Source organism: Meles meles, chromosome 6 (assembly GCF_922984935.1).
Source record: "Meles meles chromosome 6, mMelMel3.1 paternal haplotype, whole genome shotgun sequence".
Taxonomy (NCBI): domain Eukaryota; kingdom Metazoa; phylum Chordata; class Mammalia; order Carnivora; family Mustelidae; genus Meles; species Meles meles.
Window position 1 is genome coordinate 122,647,893 of NC_060071.1, and position 22,343 is coordinate 122,670,235.

Sequence of the window (22,343 nt, forward strand, 5' to 3'; positions counted from 1 at the left end):
AGGTGGAGGATGACAGGCACGGGGTGCGGAGCCGCCTCTAGGCGGCTCAGCCTATGCCCAGCTGTGCACACCCGAGGGAAATCAGTGCTCCCTACTGGATGCCAGTGAAGTTTTGAGGGTGTTTGTTAGGCAGTGTTATGATAACCAAAGCAAACATACACACTTCCAAGGACTTGCTCCTTTACAAATCTAGCTGTGCAAATGATGCTATGGTCACCTGGAGCTTTGGGACACAGTGGGACTCTGGAGCCTTAACAGTATCTGGAATGGAGGTGTAGTCATAGCCCTGCTCTGAGTCCTCCCTGCAATGGGCTTGTGCTTTTCCAAACCAACGATCCATCTACATATCTATCTGCCCATCCATCCATCCATCCATCCATCCATCCATCCATCCATCTACCCATCCATCCATCCACCTATCCATCCTATGTATGTTTGTGGAGCATATCCCTTATGTCAGATGCTCTGCTAGATATTAGCCTCATTGCAGTGGACAAGATGAAGAGTCCACCTTTCCTGGAGCTCACATTCTGGTGGGGAGATACAACAGAGATATAAACCCACCAATAAATACTATCAGGGTATATGGAGGGCCAGATGTAGTCTGTTATTTCTTAGCTCCACTCGCTCACTTTCTCTTCCCAGTAACGATGGAAAGAAAAGAACAAGGATGATGACAACAGAAATAATAGCCCCCACTGACTGATGGTTCATGCTGTGCTGAACATTTCACATGCATTAGCTCATTGTGCCACCATGACAGTCCTATGAGGCTGTGCTGTTATTATGCCCATTTCACAGTTGCAGAGATGTTGAATAACTAGCCCAGGGTCACACTGTTGGCAAGTCAAGGACAGGAAGAAATTCAAACCTAGGTTCTCTGGACCCCAAAAGTGTTCCAACAAATGTTCTCCCTAACATTTGTGTGACTCATCCCTCCAACACACCTTTATACATACCCTCAACTTCTAATGCACCTTCTCCCCTCATGACTGCAGCTATGAAAAGCCTACTGGGTGCCAGACAGCACCTAGGTACTGTATGTACATTATTGTTTACAACCCTCCCAAGGACACCTCATGTCAGGTATCCTATAGGTAGAGGAGCTGAGTCTCAGAGGCTAAATAATTTGTCTCTGGTCACATGAGTAGTAAAGGATGGAGTTGGGATTGTAGCCTTGGTCTGCTCGGCTTCAACACCCATGTTTTTTCACCATCTCACATTGATCCATCATCAGCAAACTCCTACACATCCATCAGGACCCAGTCTAAATGTAACCTCTTTGTGAAGTCAACACTGACACTCTGAGACTTGGTGTTCCTACTTCTGTACTCCCACTGTTCCCCTAAAATGACATTAGTTCATGGTTATTTGTTTATTTCTGTGTCTTTCTCCCTAGCCAATGGGCTCCCCAAAGGAGGGCATGCCTGGCTGTGTTCCATTAACAATAATCTCGCCTCTTCCTCCAGAAACTGGGGCTCCATGTATTTCATTCCACTTCTGATTTTAAACTAACTTAACATGTTAGCCTATTTGTCTACTTATTTCTGCCATTCATTACTAATCCATTTAGTGTAGAATGAGGATTTGGTCCCAGTGGAGCTGATGGAACAAGCATGCTCAAGGGCAAGTCCAACTCTTAGCAGTATTGTGGACTCTGCCTTCGACCACTTCTGCCCCCACCCCTGTGGTCACCTCAGCCTCTCTGGCTGTATCTTTCCCCTCTTATTAGGAACACTGACTGATAAGCATTCACCCCCAAGATAAAGTCCCTGGAATCCTGTTCCTCAGGGATCTGCATTCAATCCGGAGAAAACTCAGAGTGGAATTTCACTTGCCTTCACTTGGAGCAGGGCTGTGGTGTGACTTTCAGGATCTCTTTCCTCTATAAAACATCTTAGAAATTATACTTTATGACTGCATTGGTATAAAGTCAAATACAATGCAGGGTGGTTTATATTCTTTCCTTCCTCCCCCCTCCTCCCTCCCTTCTTCCCTCTCTCCCTCCCTCCTTCTCTCCCTCCTTTTCTCTCCTTCTCCCTACCTTCCTTCCTTTTTTTTGGACAAAAGATACAACTTTAGGGGTGCCTAGGTGGCTCAGTGGGTTAAAGCCTCTGCCTTCAGCTCAGGTCATGATCCTAGGGTCCTGGGATCGAGTCCCACATCAGGCTCTCTGCTCAGTGGGGAACCTGCTTCCTCCTCTCTCTCTGCCTGCCTGCCTACTTGTGATCTCTGTCTGTCAAATAAATAAATAAAATCTTTAAAAAAAAAAAGATACAACTTTATTGTAGAAAATCTGAGTTGGCAGGAGTTTCTAACCAGAATGTTTGGCCCATCTATTTACTACATATATACAGAGGCTGGGGTTTCCCATGCACAGCTGGCCATGTCCTCCCCGCCTCCCACCCGGCCTAGGATATATTTATCTCCTTCAACAACTATCATTTCCTTCCTCTAGCCCTGGGACTGCCACTGACCACAAAATAGACACAGCTTTTCAGGGTGACACCCCATCCTATAATTCCTGGACATCATCTCCTAATTCTTCAGGCTCCCTTCCCAGCCTACGGCTCCTTTAGAGCACCCCGGGGGCCTGCCTGCTCCATGGAGGGATTTCAACCTCAAGCACAGACACTTCCCCCAAACCCACAACTTCAGTCTAATTGTGAGGTAATGCCAAAAAGCTCAAACCGAGGGACCTTCTGCAAAATACCAGACTTGTACTCTTCAAAACAGTCAAGGACATGAAAAGCAAGGGAAGACTGAGAAACCATCATAGATCTGAGTAGATGAGAGAGACACGATGAATACATACAGTGTGGTTTCTTGGACTGCATTCTGGAATGGTGAAAGGACACCAGTGGAAAACCTAGTGAAACTAGTGAAACCTGTACAGAACAGTTAACTGTAAAGCACCATTGTTAATTTCTTAGTTTAGATAATTGCACCAGGGTTGGGTAAGACGTTACCACTCAGGGAAGCTGGCTGAGGGGTGTATGAGAACTTTGTCCTATCTGGGCAACTTTCCTATAAATCTAAAATTATTCCAAAGTAGAACATTTATTTTTAAAAATTTCAAAGAAATCCACAAGTAGGACATTTTTTTTTTTTTTTTGACATGGGGTGCTATCCTTTCCAAAGGGAGTGTTGTATACCAAAAGCTAATCTTGTATTTATGGAATGTCAGGTTCTTTTGATGACTCTGGGCAGCTTGTGGTGTTTGGGGGCAGGGAGATGCCCTATGACCCCATCCACACGACTCCTACCAGGTGCTTGGTGGTAATGAGCACAGTTCTAACTCCGAATTTTGCCAAACGTGCAGGCATTTCCTGGTAAACTGCCCAGATCGTCTCAGACAAGGTTGGAATTTCAGGAAAGCTGTTTGCCTGTTTCAGGGACACAAATCTACCCCATGCATAAAAGCCTCGAGCAACATCATCCTTATGGCAGGGTAGGCAAGCCCTGGGGTCAAACCAGGGGTCCAGAGGTTTCCTGATCATAAGGACCGGTCAGTATTCATCCTTAATCATGCAGGGGGTCCTAACACTTCACTTATAACTCCACTAACCAAAGTATGCTTCCGTCCTTGCTTATGCGAATTAGATAACCCTAGAGAGTTGTAGAGGCTTGTGGGTATAGCCTTGCCCATGACACTTCTCAGACTGAAGAATTTATGATATTATAGGGAGACAATGTCTACAAAGAAAGCAGCCCCTACACAGGTTGAAACCTGCTTTGTCTCTTGTTTTCCACAACCAGCAGGACAAGAGAATGATCAGTGGGGCTCTAGGGTGCCACTGAGCATAGTGAAAGCCAGGTGGGTGCCTGTGAGCAAACCCTGGAGAATGTGGATGTGATGGATGAGCAAGATGAGCCTCGAGGGGGCGCCGTGCCCAGAGAAGTAGGGACAAAATGGCAGACGCACTTTCTGGGATGTGGTGGGCTACAGAACTGAATATTTCCAGGAACCCGAGTAAGGTCTATGTCGAAACATCCACAGGATCTGGCAACATGGAGGCTGTCAGTGAGCCTGTCTCATGGTGCTGGTGGCCACAGTGGTGTGTTTGAGGCAAAGCCTGAGTGTGCACGATGAGGGGAGATGGTAGAAAAGAGGAATGGCAACCCCAAACCTTGCTTGAGAAGTGTGGCTCTGAAGGGAAGGGGAGAGGCAAGGTGGCATATCAAAGGAATTTCTTTTGTTTCTTGCTTCTTTTTTACTTTGTTTGACTGGGAGCAGACTTGCTTGTGGTGCAGCAGCAGTTAACTGTGGTGCATGGAAGGTGTTTAAAGCTTTGGTGTCAGCCAGATGTACAGCTTTATTCCTCTCATTTTGGGCACCTTTCTTTCTTTAAAGAGTTTTTATTTATTTATTTGACAGACAGAGATCACAAGTAGGCAGAGAGGCAGGCGGAGAGAGAGAGAGAGGGAAGCAGGCTCCCTGCTGAGCAGAGAACCCAATGCGAGTCTCAATCCCAGGACCCTGGAATCATGACCTGAGCGGAAGGCAGAGGCTTAACCCACTGAGCCACCCAGGGGCCCGCCCCTTCCTCCCTCCCTTCCTTTCTTTCTTTCTTCTTTCTGTCCTTCCTTCCTTCCTTCCTTCCTTCCTTTTCTTTCTTAATATTTTATTAATTTATTTGAGAGAGACAGAGAGAGCACAAGCAGAGACAGCAGCAGGCAGAGGGAGAGGGGAAGCAGGCGCTGCACTGAGCGGGGAGCCTGATGCAGGACTCAATCCCAATTTCTTTCCTTTTTTTTTTTTTTTTAAGATCTGTTTATTCACTTTAGAGAGAGAGAGAGAGAGAGAGATGGAGTCAGGGGAGGGACAAAGCAAGACTCCATCTTGCAAGATGGAGAAGCAGACTCCCTACATAGTGCAGAGCCCGATGCAGGACTTGATCCCATGATCCTGAGATCATGACCTAAGCAGAAATCATCAAGAGTTGGACGCTTAACTGACTGAGCCACCTAGGTGCCCCAAGGGGATCTTTAATTTCTGTAACCTTGGATAAGCCATCCCTCTGAGTCACCCCAGCTGAGTTCCTTAGTTGTAAAATAGGAAACGTAACTGTTCCTACATCACATGGTTATTAGGGGGACTGCCTAAAATAATGTACACAATGCACGTATTACAGTGTCTGACACATAGCAAGGACTCAGTAAGTGTTAGCTGTCATCACAGGCATCACCAAATGTGCAGGAGAGGCAGGGAGAATGATGGAGCCCCATCTTTGCCACGCCCCTGAACGATCTCATGTCTGATACAGAGGTGCAGACCACCTGCTGCAGACTGTTGGTCTGTTTCCCTTGATGAATGTTTTGTGTGGAGTGTGATCAGAGGATGTGAAGGACGGGAGCTGAGACTTCCTCACACTCATGGAGTGGGCTGCATGAACTGGTTTGGGACCTGCGTGCTAGTAAGTGCTTATTTAGTAAATGTCTATACATTTGGTCTAAGAGTTGCTTTCATTAGTTCCTGGTGGTGAGGTTGGTGGAGGGAGCTAACTCTCTTTCGTCTCAGAGTTTCAGGAGTCACTGTCTTTTTTGCACAGGAGCCTAACCATTGTCAATGATCAAACTGGCTCACGAACAGTCACCAAAGGCACCAGAAAAGGGCTTTTGAAGTGAAGAGATTAAAGGACCAGGAAATTAAGAATGTGAAAGAAATGAGGGTTCATAGGGGCTAAGTTGAGAAAGAAAATGGGTCCGGGGAACCTGGGTGGCTCAGTCGATTAAGCATCTGACTCTTGATTTCAGCTCAGGTCATGATCTCAGGGTTGTGAGGTTGAAGCCCATGTCAGACTCCAACCTGGACATGGAGACTGCTTAAGATTCTGTCTCTCTCTCCCTTTCCCTCTGCCCCTCCCCCCTACAAATATCTTGGAAATGGAGTCTAGAGGTGGAAAGGTTGTAATATCTGCCAATCGATCTTTTCGTTGACCTCACAGTGGTGGCCAGAAGATGCTGAGTGGCAGAAATGCTCCCAACTGACTAGACGAAGAGTGATGGTGGGAACTGCCCTGAAGTGAGCCTGTCACTATGACTTAGGCTAAGATGTGGATTAAGTGACTGATCTATGATTCTCTGGTGAGTGACATCCACTTCCCACCCCCAGCGCATCCATTACATCTTCTGTTCATGGAATAACGGAAGGTTCTAACTAAGAATCCTTTTATATAAGGTTTTGAAAATGGAATCAATTGGGGGAATGTTTCTTAAATTTTTCTTTGGGAGCCTCTGGGTGAGAGGCGATTTCTGTAGAAATGAAGAACAATCGTCTCCACAACTTTAGCACAGAGAATGGGTACTTGAAACCTTTAGAAGAAGCTGTCTGTCACTTCACACAAGGGGCTGCAAATCATGTGGGTGATTCCATCCCCCAATTCTCCTCATTAATCGGAGACAAAAGTTACATAGGAAATGTTTTGAATCAACAAATAGTTGTAACTGGATGTTTCTGCCCCCAATAACTCCATATTCGAGAAAGGTCTTTGACTTTTAATATATAATAACACCCTTATGAGCGATAATTTTGAAGAACTCTTCTCCTTTGCGAGGCCAATTAAAGATGTTTATTAGATTCAGCAATACGCCCTTTTCTCATTGAAGGCATAGAATTTGAAAGGGAAGGACAGTGAAGGAAAGTAACTATTACAATTCACCAAAGGTTAAAAGAATTGGTAGTTCCCCAGAATAACCCAGGAGAGGATGAGAATGTGAAGTGAGAAGGAATATTTGTTAGGGTGTCCAGAGAAATGGAACCAATAGGAGATAGATGAATGGTAGATAAATAGAATATACATAGATAAATAGATAATATATAAAACATATAAATAAATTTAAAGATTTTATTTCTTTATTTGAGAGAGGGAGCACATGAGAGGAGGGAGGGGCAGAGGGAGAGGGAGAGGCAGACTCCCTACTGAGCAGGGAGCCGGATGCGGGGTTCAACGCCAGAACCCTGGGATCATGACCTGAGCCAAAGGCAGACGCTTAGCTGACTGAGACACCCAAGTGCCCCTAAAGAGATTAATCATGAAAAATTGTCACATGGGATCATGGAGTCTGAGAAGTCCCACAATCTATCCTCTGCACGAGGGAGACCCAGGAAAACAGTTTAGTTTGAAGGCGGGGGAGCCAAGAACTGAGAGCAGGAGACTGATGTCCCAGATCAGGTAGCCAGGCAGAGAGGGAGTCCAAACTTCCTCCACCTTTTTGTTCTATTGGGACCTTCAAGGGATAGGATGATACCCACCCACACTGGGGAGACCAGTCTGCTTTACTCAGCCTGTGGATTCAAGTACTAATCTCTTCCAGAAACACTATCACAGACACACCAAGAAAAAATGCTTAATCAGATATCTGGGTTTTGGGTGGCCCCATCAAGCTGACACATAAAAATTAACCATTTCAGAAGAGAGGAGGGAGAGAGAAACAAGAAAATTACTATGTATGTGCTTGTGAGAGGCACATACAACAGCAACCACACTTGTGTTCACACAGGAAGGTATTTATAGATCCATTAAGAAAGAAAACACTGATTTGATTACTTAGAGTCTCAGAGCCAGAGGTGACCATTCAAATATTAGCACCTATAGAATTCAGAGCAATCTTGGGGGTAGGGAGAGGAGGGCTTTGAACTGATCTTATCTAGATCTTAAGGAGCCAGAAAAATTCACATTAACATTAACCTAAGCATCTGAGCCAATCTTTTGACAAGTTCCATACTGTAGAATAAAGTCTCAAGCCTTAAAGAGTCGACTGTGCCTTATTTGCCTTTCTACCTCTAATGCCCAGGGCAGCAGCTGGCAGGGGGAAGATGCTCAAAAATATCTTCTAAATGAATGAGTGATTGCAAGAACAGAGCAGGGCAGAGATTTAGCCCTAAAATGCTTGGATTAGCCGCCATTAAACCCCAGCAGTAAAGCTAGTCATTCTTGCTTAGACCCTCACTCAGTCACATGAACTCATATTTAATAAATAATTTAAAATATATTGGGTACACTGGATACTTGGATAGGTGTCTATTTTAGGAGCACTAGTTAGGGAAGGCACAGTGGAGAGTGGCTGGTCCAGCAGGCACAGTGATAGCTGAGAAGGAGAGTTGCCAGGATGACCCCAAAGCAAGGGAGGCAAATGTCCATAAACACAGTGTGGAGCCTTCCAGAACAGAGAACTTTCATCCTTTTATGGAGGGCTTATTCTGAGCCAGGAACTTCTGGTCATTTTATAGTCATTTAATTGGGCAACTCAGCTGTAGGATTAGGGTAATTATTCTGTTTCACTAGCAGGGACACTGAAAGAGAAATTAACACACTTGCCAATATTCAAATCCAAATCTGTCGATTTTTCCACTACTTGGTACTGAACCTGTTTTATTTCATGCTTTTATTTTAATTTTTGAATATTTTAAAGCAATAGGTAACTATGAAGAAGCAATTAAGAGTGAACCATATTGGGGCACCTGGGTGGCTCAGTTGTTAAGTGTCTGCCTTCGGCTCGGGTCATGATCCCAGGGTCCTGGGGTCCAGCCCCACATCGGGCTGCCTGCTTGTCAGGAAGCCTACCTTCTCCCTCTCCTACTCCCCCTGCTTGTGTTCCCTCTCTTGCCATGTCTCTCTCTGTTAAATAAATAAAATCTTTAAAAAAAAAAAGAATGAATCATATTGTAACTCAAAATGAATTACTGTTAGCTTCATAGTCTAATTATTTCTAGGGTTTTTTGGTTTTGTTTTGTTGTCTCTTAAGAAAAATCCCTTTACTGGATTTATAAAAATGGTCTGTTCACATTCACCAATTTTGTATCTAATTTGGCAATCTTACTCTGGCATCCTTCCTTCCCTGGTGTGTGAGTGTGAGTGTGTGTGTGTGTGTGAGTGTGTAGAATACATACTCTGTGTATCTGGTCCCTTCAGTCTGGTTTGTTAGGCTCCATTGTCTGTCTCCTCTTGCTCCCTCACCGAGTTAAAGAAATCTTTTATTTTTGCTCATAATATATTTGTATGGGATGTATGATTTTCACATTTTGAATATTATATTTCAACAGATGGACCCCACCAAGAAGAGTTTGTGTGTGAGGGGCCGCTGCATGGACAAGGGTCTGAAGTCTGATCTGAATCTTGTACTCACACCGTTCTTTCTAGGCTGTTAGGACACCACCACCTCCCTCCTCAGCCAGGCTAAAATTCTCCAAACAAATCTTGCAACATATAGCTCAGGGAAAATGTAAAAATATATAAAAACACAGAATATAAAGTAAATTAAGAGCATAAACTTAGAACTTCAGGAAAACCACTCTTGTAACAATTATGGAAGCTGTTAAAAAGACCTCATGACCGTACCAGCCCAGACCAATGGAGCCAGAATCCCCGAGACAGGAATGGAGTATCATGTGTGTTTTTTTTTTTTTTTTAAGTTTCAAGTCATTCTAACCTAGGGGATGTACTAGGGGATGCCTGGTACAAGGCGAAAGACGGGAGTAGGGGAATGTAGATGGAATTTTCTCCCATCCTTCTCTTCCCTCAGTCTCTGGGCTATCTCAGGGAAGAGAAGGATCGGACGCCATCTCCTTAGGGCTCTCCTCTGATTTATCTGAGTCCATTTGGAGACAGAAGCCACACTGGCAGTTTGAATATAGAAAATTGAACAGAAACAACTGTTAACCTGATGAGAGGTGGTTAGCTACTCAGTACAGAGAAAGAGGACTCTTGAGGGTTGAAAAGGCAACAACAGAATAAAGCAGCTGTTGCCCCTACAGCTGAGGGCATGGTCAAAGTCTAAGTTCCTTAGGAACTTAGTGGAGGGCTCATCCCTCCCTCAAAGCTGACATCTGGTCCTCTCGGGTGAGAGTTTGCCATTTGGTACATTTCCCCTGAAGCCTGACTAGAGAGGGATTTCAGGGTTTAGGATGGTTTCTGATTTTTTTTTTCTTCAGGCTCTGAGGGGTTTCATGGGTGTGATGCATAATTTTATGAGTCAGTGTGCCTAGACCAAGGTACCCAGGTATTTGGTAACTAGGAAAGTATTTTAAAGATGAGATTAACATTTAAGTGGGTGGATTTGAGTAAAGCAGATTGCTCTCCAGAGCGTGGGTGGGCCTCATCCAATCAGTTGAAGACACAACAAATAATGAGGTCACTGGAGGAAGAGGCAATGCTGCCTCTAGACTGTCTTTGGATAAGAGCTACAATATCACCTCCTCTCTGGGTTTCCATCCTGCTGGTCTAAAACTGCAGATCTGGAGTTGCCAGCCCCCACAATTGCAGGAGCCAAGTCCTCAAAATAAATCTCTGTCTCCATATCTATACATACTATTGGTTCAGTTCCCCTGCAAATCCCTGGCTAACACAACAGGCTGCTGTCTGTCCATCTTCCCCAGGTGGTGCCTCTCAGCTTGGCACTCCTCTGTCCCACTCTTTCTCCTCCAGGAGTCTGAGGCATCGATGCTGGCTGATGTACTCCATTTGCACTAGGTAGACCTTAAGCAGCTCAGGGGAAGTTTAAAGAGTCCTTGCAGTTAGTGACTATCCCAGAGCACCCATGGTGACCAGTAAGCAAAGAACCAGAGATTCCTGTAAAGGGAGGAGAAGAGTCAGTGCAGATACTCCTTAGAGGACCAGGAAACAGAATTCCAGAAAACTAGGAGCAAGCAGTTCTCCCCAGTTCTGGACTTGCTTCTCACTCCTGACTTCCCTTGTGCCTGGGAGGTGCTCACTCAGTGCTTAATGGAAGACGCAGTCACCATCTTGGAATCCTTGATCTTCCTTCTTCCTTTCTCACCTACTTATGCCCTCAGCAGAGAGCTTTTTACTTTTTGTATCCATCCTCCCAGTCCTGGCTCCCAGCCAAACTCTTCCATGAAGACCTCCCTGACTTTCCCAGGCCACATGGACTCCTCCCTCTTCCTGACATCACCCTGGAGATTTTTTAATAGTTTCTTTCAGCCCTCAGTTACATAATATGTTCCTGCAGTGTTCACTGTGTCCCTGAAGTCAGGGACTGCACTGAGATTTGTTCTGTACCTTCAAACAGCTCACCTAGGGCAGGCTTTGATATTTATTGAATATTGAGCCGACTTACAAGAGCCTTGAGAAAGCAGAGGTGAATGCTTGGACAAATGGGTGGGTTGGGGCCCAGGTTCATGCACAGGTCGGAGAAAGTCGGGAATAGATCATGGGGACCAGTGCACCATGTGGGGTTTGATTATCTCAGTGACCATCAGCCTAACCAGCCTGGGGCACAGAGTTATGCTGTAATTCTCTCAGGTGTCCATAAGTCCTTCTCAGCAGATCTGAGGCAGGTCCCACATCTTCTTTAAGATTATCCTGTTTCTTTGACCCCCACCTCATCCCACAAAGCAGCGCTTTCCAAATGTGACCAGGCAGAACAACTGACTTTTATGGGAAGGTGGTGGGAATCCATATTAAAAATGCAGATACCGTGATCCATAGAGATTTTGGTAGAGAAGGTCGGGGAAAGGGCTGAAAATGTGCATTAAAAATCTCCTTAGGTGATTCTGATGATTTTGAGGAAGGCGGTACATGCCTGACCCTCAGCTTCCATGGACAGAGCAGGTCAATCTGTAATGACTAAAGTACAAGGGCAGCTTCTGGGAAGAGTCAACAAAATTTAATCATCAAATGCCCTAGGAATACACAGAAATTTACCCAAGGATGGCTAGGAGGTGATTGTTTAAAAAAAAAAATCTCTTAAACAAAGAAAAAGGGGGCACCTGCTGTATAAATCCAGAATGCTAAGTCATTACCTTCATCTAATAGCTTACTGGAAGCGTAGTTGTCAGGGAGGTTATTTTGTATCTGGGCAATTTAAAATAATTAGAATTGGTTCGGAGATGCAGAAAAGTGATTCATTTCTGGGAGCCATTAGGATTCAGCAATGGTGCCGTAGCCTAATGGCGATGCAGACTGGACCCAAGGGGAGGGTCTCCTACCTGCCCTCGATAGTTCATGCTCAGGAGAGCGTTCTCTACTAGAAAAAAAAAAAAATTGCCCTGGAGGACTTGTTAAAATACACATTCCCTGGCCCTACCCTCGGAGATTCAGATTCCTGAAGCTGGGCTGGGGCCTGAGAATCTGCATGTTCAACAAATTCCCAGGGGCTCTGGGGGCCGTGGACTACTTTAGCTCAGTGGCTAATGCCTGCTTCCGACATGAGACCCAAATTGGAGACGCAGACGTATGCTGGAGTCGCAGCACACGTTGAGGTGTGCTGGGCCGTGTGCAATCTTGAGAAAACTCTTGGCTTTTTCTTCTTAACTTTTTGCTTTGCGATAATTTTAGACACACAGTCAAGTTATAAAAAGAGTACGAGCGTTTCCATATATACCTTTTATCCAACTTCTCCTAACGTTAACCTCTTAATCACAGGACAGTTGTCAAAACCAAGAATTTAACCTTGGTAGAATACTAACTAGACTACAAAATTCACTGGGTTTCACCCCAGTTTCTCAGTGAATGTCCTTGTTAGGCTCCGGGATCTAGTCCAGGATCCTTTACTGTGTTTAGTCGTCATGAATCCTTACGCTCCCCGTAATCTGTAACAATTCATCAGGGGCACTGGGGTAACTCAGTCGGTTAAGTGTCTGACTTAAGCACGGGTCATGATCTCAGGGTCTTGGGATCGAGTGGGCATCAGGCTCTCTGCTCAGCGGGGAGTCTGCTTCCACCTCTCCCTCTAACCCTTCCCCTGCTTTGTTCTCTCTCTCTGCCTCTCAAATAAATAAATAAAATCTTTTTAAAAAAAAAAACCAAATTCTTCCATCTTGTCTTCTGTTTTGTGAGCTTGAGACGTTTGAAGATTTCTTGTTTCTTGTTTTTGTAGATGTCCCTCGGTTTGCGTCTGTCTGATGTTTTCTCTTCAGTAGACTGGTGTTAGTGTGCAGGATGCTCCAGAATGCTGTGCCTTCTCAGTCTGTCCTTTCAGTGGTACCTGACATTGGTATGTACTGTTGGAGCTGTTAATTTTGCTCCCTTGATTAATCTGGTATCTTCCAGAACTCTCCACTGGAAAGCTACCATTTTTCTCTTTGTAATTACTAAATATTTTGGTGGAGATCCTTTCAGACTATAAATATCCTGATTCTGCTTCAACATTTACATCATTAGCTTTAGCATCAACATTGGATCTTGCTTGTGGCGAGCCTTACTCTTGGGTTCTAAAGGTTAATTCTCTATTTTCCTGATTCCTTCTATGTTTATTAACTGGAATTCTTCCATATGGAGGAGTTGTTCTTTCTCCCCTATTATTTAAAAATGTTAAAGAAAGTTCTTCAACATTTCTTGAAGGCTGGGTTTGCTGGCAATGAATTCTCTCAGTTTTTGTTTGAGAAAGTATTTGTTTCTCCCTCACTTTTGAAAGATATTTTTTCTTTTCTTTTTTTTAAAGATCTTATTTATTTGACAGAGAGAGAGAGACATCAGAAGAAGGCAGAGCAGCAGGCAGGGGAGAGGGGGAAGCAGGCCCCCCGCTGAGTAGAGAGCCTGATTCGGGCCTCGATCCCAGGACCCTGAGTTCATGACCTGAGCCGAAGGCAGAGGCTTAACCCACTGAGCCACCCAGGTGCCCCTGAAAGATATTTTTGATGAATCTAGAACTCTGTATCAAAAGTGTACTTTAAAAAAATTTCAGCATTTTATTTCACTATTTTTATTTATTTAAAATTTTATTGTTATGTTAATCATCATATAGTACATCATTAGTTTTTGAAGGAGTGTTCCAAGATTCATTGTTTGTGTTTAACACCCAATGCTCCATGCAAATACATGCCCTCCTTAATACCCATCACTGGGCTCACCTATTCGCCCAACACCCTCTTCTCTAAAACCCTCAGTTTGATTCCTGGAGTTCATAGTCTCTCATGGTTCATCTTTCCCTCTTATTCTCCCCCTTCGTTTTTCCCTTCCTTCACCTAATGTCCTCCATGCTATTCCTTATATTCCACAAATAAGTGAAACCACATGATAATCGACTCTCTGCTTGACTTATTTCACTTAGCATAATCTCCTCTAGTTCCATCCATGTTGATGCAAACATTAGGTGTTCATCCTTTCTGATGGCTGAGTAATATTCCATTGTACACATGGATCACATCTTCTTCAAAGATGTCACTCTATGGTCTTATGACTTGCATGGTTTCTGATGATAAGTCTGCTATTTCTTATCTTGTTCTTGTGAATGCAATGTTCTTTTTTTCCCTTCAGCTGCTTTTATGATGTTCTTTCCCTTTTGTTTCTGCAATTTGAGTGTGATATGCCTGGGTATATGTGTATGTGTGTGGTGAGGGATATATTATGAATACCACCTGCTAGGCATTCTGTGAGCTCCTTGGACCTTGGTTTCTGTCATTAGCTTTGCAAAATTCTCAGCTATTATTTCTTCCAATATTTCTTCTGCTCTGTTCTCTTTTCTCCTTGGATTCCAGTAACTGTGTGCTAGTCCATTTGATATTGTCCCAAAGCTCTTGGATATCATGTTTTGGTAACTTTCCACTCTTCCATCTCTTTGTTTTAGTTTGGTAATTCCTATGGACCTATCTTCAAGTTCCTGGATTCTCTTCTTGGCTAGGTCAGTCGACTGATGTGCCAATGGAAGGCATTACTCATTTCTTTTACTAAGTTTTATATTTCTAGCATTTACACTTGATTCTGTCTTAGTCATTTCCAGCCACTGAAATCACCCTTCAGGTCTTGCATGATGCCCACTTTTTCCTTTTGCACCTTTAACATACCAATCGTGGTTATTATAATCATGGAAACACCTACCAGGGTATTTCCAACATCTGTTTCAAGTCTGAGTCTGGGTCCAATGATTGCTTTTTTTCTGGAGCATGTTTTTTTTTTTTAAATCTTATTTATTTATTTGACAGAGAGAGAGAGTGAGATCACAAGTAGGCAGAGAGGCAGGCAGAGAGAGTGGGGGAAGCAGGCTTCCTGTTGAGCAGAGAGCCCGATGTGGGGCTCGATCCCAGGACCCTGAGATCATGACCTGAGCTGAAGGCAGAGGCTTAACCCACTGAGCCACCCAGGTGCCCCTCTGGAGCATGTTTTTAATTGCATGCCTCATAATTTTTTATTGTTGTTGTTGAAATCTCACATCTTGTGTATGTCAACAAAGACTAGAGTGAAGAGTTTGTGTGCTCAGGTACGAGCATGCCTTTCCTACTGATAAACACTTAGTGTGGATATTCGAATTCATCTATTTGGGAGTTGGGCTGGATTTGAGGTTCATTAGTTACCCTCCCTGCACCTTGGGCTTCATGTTCCCACAGCAATATCTTTTTTTAAAAAATTATTTGACAGAGAGATCACAAGTAGGCAGAGAGGCAGCCCAATGCAGGGCTCGATCCCAGGACCCTGGGATCATGACCTGAGCCGAAGTCAGAGGCTTAACCCACTGAGCCACGCAGGGGCCCCCCACACAGCAATATCTTATGCGTAGGATGTAACTGGATTTGCCAGAGCACTGTCTGTTGAAGGGAGCTTTTGGCCTTGCAGTGTGTCTCAGAGAGGGGTTCTTGGTACACTCTTATCCTCTCAGCAGTGTTCTGCTGTTACTTGTTATCTGCAGTTTGTTAGCTTGTAGGGAGGATGTTGGGAGTGTTTCTCTTGTTCCCATTCAGCCTTAGTTTTAGGTAGGCACTGTGTCCGTGGGTGTTAGGGGCATCGTCTTCTCCCTTCTCCTGCCTGTCCCTTGAGCTTCGTTATTGGTGCCACACATACTCCTGCTTTTCCCCCAGGAGTAGGGACTTCCCCCCGCCCCATTCTCCACTCCTAGCTGCAATAAATTTTCACCAGTGCCCAAAGGAAGCAGATTTTGTTGCCCATCCCTCCTCTCCCTAAAGTTTTTGCTCCTTAGAAAAAAATAGAGAACAAGGTCCTGGTAGAGTCTCTTTTCCCACATGGTGGCCATTCCCTTCCCCGGGTTTGCACCATCATGGACACTTTCTGGATTTTCTCAGAAAATGCCTTTCTGTATGAGCTCATTCTGGATTTTTTCTGAGCGCCCAGTGATTTTTTAAAAAAAGATTTTATTTATTTATTTGAGAGACAGAGAGAAAGCATGAGAAGGGAGGTCAGAGGGAGAAGCAGACTCCCCATGGAGCTGGGAACCTGATGCGGGACTCGATTCCAGGACTGCGGGATCATGACCTGAGCCAAAGGCAGTCACTTAACCAACTGAGCCACCCAGGTGCCCCGTGACCAGTGATGTTTATGAAGAGAAGACCTACAAGAAGGTGTAGGTTCCTAGTTACTATGGCTTTCTGAGGCCTCACACTGTCCCACGAGGCTGCACTCATCAATTCGTAGTTACTCATAATTCATTCTTACTCGAAACTCTTCTGCCCCACATTAGTGAGTCTTGTGATTCCTCCTTCTCTGCAGATGCCTGTTTCTCCTCATATTTTGAGGCAGTTGGTTGCTCTACAACCTCAGCTCACCAATGGCTTCCTCAAAAATGGTGAATTTGAAATTAATCCAGCTCTTTTTCATTGTCCAGGAGTGATGCTCCTTCCATTTCTACATCTAGGAACAGAGGCCCACATATGTCACCAAGTCATTAAATTTTCCTAAGCCTCACTTTCCTCATCAGCAAAGTGGAAATGGGGATGCCTTCCTCACAGGACTATTGTCAGAATTAACGGACTCACGAAACACATCTGGAAATTCTTCATAACGTATGAATGATTATGCCAAGTAAAGTATTGTTCTCATTAGATCATTATTATCAATAGGATATAATACTTTGTGGAACCCAAGATAATAAGCTGCCAAGCAGGAGATCTCAACTTGGCTGCACATCAAAATCACGACGAGAATTGTTTTTCAGTTTTTTAAATTTTTAAATATTTTATTTATTTACTTACTTACTTATTCTAGTTCTACTAATATGTGTGTGTGTGTAGTCTTGGGTTTTCTACATATAAGATCATATCTCCTATAGAGACAATGTTACATTTTCCTTTCTGATTTGGATGCATTTTTTTCTTGCCCAATCGTTCTGACTAGAACTTCCAGTACTATGTTGAACAGGAATAGTGAGAGTGGAAATCCTTGTCTTGTTCCTGATCTTAGAAGATTAGCTTTCAACCTTTTGTTGTTGAGTATGATGGTAGGCTGTGGGCTTCTCATATATAGCCTTTATTATGTTGAGATATATTTCTTCTATATCCAATTTATTGAGTGTTTTTATGATGAAAGGATGATTTGTTTTGACGAGTTTTTTTTTTTTTGCATCTATCGAAATAATCTTTTGATTTTTACCTTCTGTTTATGTGGTGTTTCACATTCATTGATTTGTAAATGTTGAACCATCCTTACATTTCAGGAGTAAATCCCACTTGATCATTAAAGACTGTATTAAGATAATTAAAACAAAGGAAACTTCCTTTTCTTCCCAAATCTTGGAATAAACGGGGCTCTTCTAGAAGTCGATCTTGCTTATTCTTTGGCTTCTGGAATGTTGTAACATATCCTCCTCACCCTCAAGGGGCTTAGGAACCACATAATGAGAGCCCAGACCTAGATCATTTTATTTATCTGCTGCGGTGATGCTGTGATGCAGATCAACTATTCCCACATTGCAGATGGAACTAGTCTTTCAAACACTAAGTAATTTTCAAGGTCTTACAGCCAGAAAATGCAAAGGCTAAAACTCAAATCCAGTCTGTGTAATTTTAAAGCTTATTCCCCTGTCTGTTAATCTGAAGCCCAGTTAATTTTCATGTAAAGTGTGATTATTTATCTCTCTTATTTCAGAAAAGATTAAAAGCCGTTTGAAGACAAGTGATCTGCCTACGTCACAATGTTATGTGGTAAATAACACACCATTATGGAGGTAAAAATATTACAATTGTGCATGAGGAGGCCTTGACAACCATAAAGTTCTAGTAATATACAGGATACTAGTATTACAGCTTTCCCCAAACATTTTACTGTTTCAAATTGTACAATTAACTCAGCGAAATCTGAAATTAAAGGACTCAGTGGAACAGAAATAAAGTTTTTAGGGCCTTTTGATTTAGTATAAAACCCTCACCAAAAATGATGTCATTTGGGGCACCTGGGTGGCTCAGTCCTTAAGTGGCTGCCTTCAGCTCAGGTCATGATCCCAGGGACCTGGGCTGGAGCCCCACATCAGGCTCCCTGCTCAGCAGGAGACCTGCTTCTCTCTCTCCCACTCCCCCTGCTTGTGTTCCCTTTCTCACTGTGTCTCTCTCTATCAAATAAATAAATAAATAAATAAAATATTTTTTAAAAAGAATGATGTCATTTAATACTCAAGAGCCATGAGTAAAGTACGGTGTGGTAAGCTGAGGATGTCAGCACAAGAACAAAACAAAATCCTTCGTTGTGGGATTTAATGTCCTCCCCATCCCTGTCCCCAGTCCCTCCAGCATGTGGACAGCCAGTGCCCACTGCCTTGGTATTGGTAGCTCCTGAAGGGCCACAATGCCCTGCCCTGAGAATCACCTCATTTGATCCAATGTTCCTACCATTTCCACATCAACAGGTGCAAAGGGACTGGGGCACAGGGAGACTTGCCCACCCTCTCTCACACTGGAACTGGTGTCCATGGGCAGGTGTTCAAACCTAAGAACTCTCTTTCCCTATGCGGTTAGCCTTACCTCAGAAACTACTGTACTTTGTGATTTCTATGTAGCCCCCAATGTGGGATGTGGTGGGATGTGCACCAATGTGCACCAATGATTTGGGTGAACATGAAATGATTTTAGGGGCCCTCAGGCTTGGAACAAATTCACATCAAAGCACATAGTGAGGAAGTTATCCCCTTTCTCATTCTCTTCCAGTCCTTGTGATTGCACCACAAAGTCTGTTTGGTGCTAGTGTCTTTCAGACCTCCCCCGCACTTGCCAGTCTGCATTGTAACCAAGAGAAAAGGTCTCCAGTTAGAGTCTTCTCTAGTATACAGGATCTAGCTAGAATTTAATAATATAGTTTTGTCTTCATTTTATTGATTTTTACAGTGGCTGTATTTTCTACTTATAGCAAATGAAAAAAGATCCCCTTTAGTTAGAGACAAATTTCTTTTTAAGATAAAATTAATTAAAACTGATTAAAATTAAACTTAATTAAAATTAAGATAAAATTAATTAAAAACTGATTGAAACATTAAGAAGATAACATTTCAGGCAGTATGGAAATACCCCCAAACTTGTGCCAATGATATGGGGTGAGGGTCCCGTGAGATAGTCCATGTCTTGGCTCTGAGGCCTCCTCATGAGAGGCCAGTTCCTGATCATAGCATCAAAGAGAACTCAAGACAGGCTAGCTGTGAGCTCAACCATGGATGGAGCCCAAAAGCTTCCTGGATGTCGAGTCAATGGGTCCCTTCATTACTCAGGGGAGACTCTGGTTTCCCAAACCAAAGGACTCAAGCCAATTTCAATGCCTTCTGCACACAGTCACTCTCCTCTTGGCCAGTAAGCTGTAAGGGCAGAGGAACTTGATTTCTGATGGGGAGGCCATGCAACACAGTCCAGAGAAGGGGACAGAGAGAATTGGTAAGGAAGGTTAGGGACAGGCAGTGTGGGGACAAAGGTGACAAGAGGAAATAGCAATAAACATTCTAACTCTAGGGAAGATGGATGGACTCCTTGGAAACACTAAGAAAACAGTAAAGTTGAGTAGGCAGGAAAATGTACATGTATGTACACGCATGTGCTCCCTACGATGTCCGTGTGTACAGGACACCTCATTGTACCACACCTCACTTTCTTATCTTTGCAGATATCATGGTGCTTTTTTAAAAAAGATTTATTTATTTTTATTTTTAGTGAGAGAGAGAGAGAGAAAGAGCGCACATGGCAGGGAGGAGCAGAGGGAGAGGGAGAGAATCTTGAGCATACTCCCCGCTGAGCGTGGAGCCTGACACGGAACTCAGTCTCACAACCCTGAGATCATGACCTGAGCTGAAACCGAGAGTCAGACGCCTAACTGAGCCACCCAGGGGCCCCAGATACCACATTTTTTTTTTAATCCGTTGAAGGTTTGTGGCAACCCTGCATTGAGCAAGTCTATTGGTGCCATTTTTCCAACAGCATTTGCTCATTTAGTGTCTTTGTGTCACATTTTGGTAATCTTTGCACTATTTCAAACCTTTTTATTATTATTGTTTTCGTGAGGATGATCTGTGATCAGTGATCTATGATGTTACTATTGTAATTGTCTAAGGGTGCCACAAACCATGCCCATAGAAGATGGCGAACTTAATTGATAGATGTTGGGTGTGTCCTGAGTACAGAGGTGGAATTGGCAAGAGAACCAGAATTAGAAGGGGAGCCTTAAGATGTGACTGCATTGTTGCAATCTCATGGTAAAAATTTAATGGATGAAGGGCACCCGGATGGTTCAGTTGGTATAGCAGGTGACTTAATCTCCACATCATGACTTCAAGCCCCACACTGAGTGTAGAGCTTACTTAAAACTACATAAAGTCTTTTAAAAAAAATAACAAAAGACCCTTAACAGCTGAAGAGTTGCGTCTCATGGATGAACAAAGAAAGTTGTTTCTGGAGATGGAATCTATTCCTGGTGAAGACACCAAACGCTTGTTCAAATGACAACAAAGGATTCCGAAACAGTTGAGAAAGCAGCAGTAGGGTTTGAGAGGGCCGACTCCAGTTTTGGAAGAAGCTCTACTGTGGGTAAAATGCTATCCAACAGCATCCCGTGCCATTGAGAAATCGTTTGTGGAAAAAAGAGTCAATCAATGCAGCACACTTTATTGCTGGCTTTTTAAGAAATTGTCACAGACCTCCCCCCCAACCTTTAGCAACCACCACCCTGATCAGTGGCTAGCCATTGAATCAAAGCAAGAACTTCCACCAGCAAAGAGATTATAACTCACCGAAAGCTCAGATGACAGTCGACATTTTCTAGCAATAAAGTATTTTTAAATTAGGGTATGTACTTTTGAAAAAGACAAATGCCATTGCATACTTAATGTACAATAGTATACAGTAAACACAACTTTCATCTGCCCTGGGAAACCAAAAAGGACTGGCTGTATTGTAATATTTACTGTATTGTAGTTTTCTGGAAACTAACCCCCAGTACCTCCAAGGGGGCCTGTACATAGGCAACAATGTTAAAGGATTTGTGAGCTCTGGATTTTGAACTCCAGCTTTATATTACTACCTAGAAATTTCCTTGTTAACTGTTCATGCCTAAGAATAACTACAGAGAGGCTTAAATACATAAATTCCTAGTTTGCCATTTGGGGGGGCAAATGTTATTCCCATCATCCATTGTAAATATACCACACTTAACTCCTTACACTGGTTCTCAAATGTTTCCACCAGGGAACCTCAACCCAGAGCAAAAACAAACTCATTCTCCAAGACCTTGAGAAGACTCCCCAAGAAAACTCAAAAATTCAAAAAACTTTTTCAGGGCTAACTCAGAAGTTTATTCCAGTTTTGGATCCTACTTAAATAGAGGCATGTGTTTTGATACTACATCTCTCTGCCAAAATCATTTAGTACATCTGACCTTCTAGGAAGATGACACTTGCTTATACCCATGCTCCTTGGCCCCCAGGCACACCCCCGAGGTCTAGGGACATAGGTCGGAGAAGCAAGGACCTTTGTGCCAGTCCCTGTACCAGGAATGTGGAGACCAAGAAATCTCCCAGGACAGGGACCCAGATCCTCTTCCTATCCCCATGATGCTTCGAGCAGGGCAGAGCCCCTGGGGACCTTGGTTTGCAATCTGAGGTTTTTACTGAGGGCTTTGGAATAGCTCCAGAATACCTCCCTTTAATAGAAATACAAGGTAAGACATGAAGATCTCTGACTTTGGCGCTGCACGGCCCTTCGTTCAAAGCCCAGGGCTGCTGCTTATTGGACCCCTGTTCTTGCATGCTTTTGGCATTGTAAAGAAAATATTTGGGTTTGCCAGCTGGAAGAAAAGGCAACTCAGCCAGAGACAGAGCAGAGGAGGGTTCTGAAGTTGTGTGGAACATGGGTGACGAGCCTGGACGTCCCCGTCAGGACACCTGGGTGCCCCTAGGTGTTCACTGTCAGCCTGAAGAATTCAGACAAGGAGCAGTCCCTTCATGCCTCTGTTTCCTCCTTGTCTAAAACACAAGAAAGGTGTATGGGATGGTTCCCAAGGTCCTCCCAGCTCTGATGCTTTCTGTTTATCTCGGTTTCATTAGACATAGTTCTCTGCTTTCTTTTCTTCATGAGGCCAGACCATCTTCATTTCTAAAATAGCTGCGTGTACCATTCTTATCTTATAAAATCAACAGCTATCTCTTGTTAACATTGCCCCCAAACCTCAAAATGTTCTCGCCTGAATATT